This window comes from Formica exsecta, unplaced genomic scaffold (assembly GCF_003651465.1).
Source record: "Formica exsecta isolate Colony F162 unplaced genomic scaffold, ASM365146v1 scaffold639, whole genome shotgun sequence".
In the NCBI taxonomy this organism is placed as follows: domain Eukaryota; kingdom Metazoa; phylum Arthropoda; class Insecta; order Hymenoptera; family Formicidae; genus Formica; species Formica exsecta.
In genome coordinates, this window is record NW_021853401.1 from 67909 (window position 1) to 68509 (window position 601).

A 601-nucleotide genomic window follows, 5' to 3' on the forward strand; every position below is an offset into this window, starting at 1 on the left:
TTTTCCTCTTTCTTATCCCAGTAAGCGAGTATTAAATTTCTGTACGTGATGTTAGATAGCGGCGTAAGCTAGTTAATTAAAATATAGATGTTACATTTCAGTACATAGACATAGACTTTAAATATTTGAATTGCGTATAAATAATTGTTTTGTCGTTCAATAGTCGTTCAATAGTCGTTTATAGCCGTTCAATAGCCGTTTGATAGCCGTTCGACAGCCGTTCGATATCCGTTCAATAGTCGTTCATAGCCGTTTGATAGGCATTCAAAGCCGTTCGGTAGTCGTTCAAAGCCGTTCGATAGCCGTTCAAAGCCGTTCGATAGCTGTTCAAAGCTGTTCGATAGCCGTTCGATAGCTGTTCAAAGCCGTTTGATAGCCGTTCAATGGCCGTTCGATAGCCGTTCGATAGCCGTCCAATAGCCGTTCAATAGTGGTTTACATATTATAATAATATATTATTCATATTTAAAAGACTTTAAATAGTTGTCTGTGGAAACATGCTAATTTTTGTTTTCTTATCAAGAGCTGAGAGTAAGCGTTCTTCGTAAGTGATACATCTCCTACTCTAAAATGTTCGAGACAATGTCTATCCCGTTGTGTC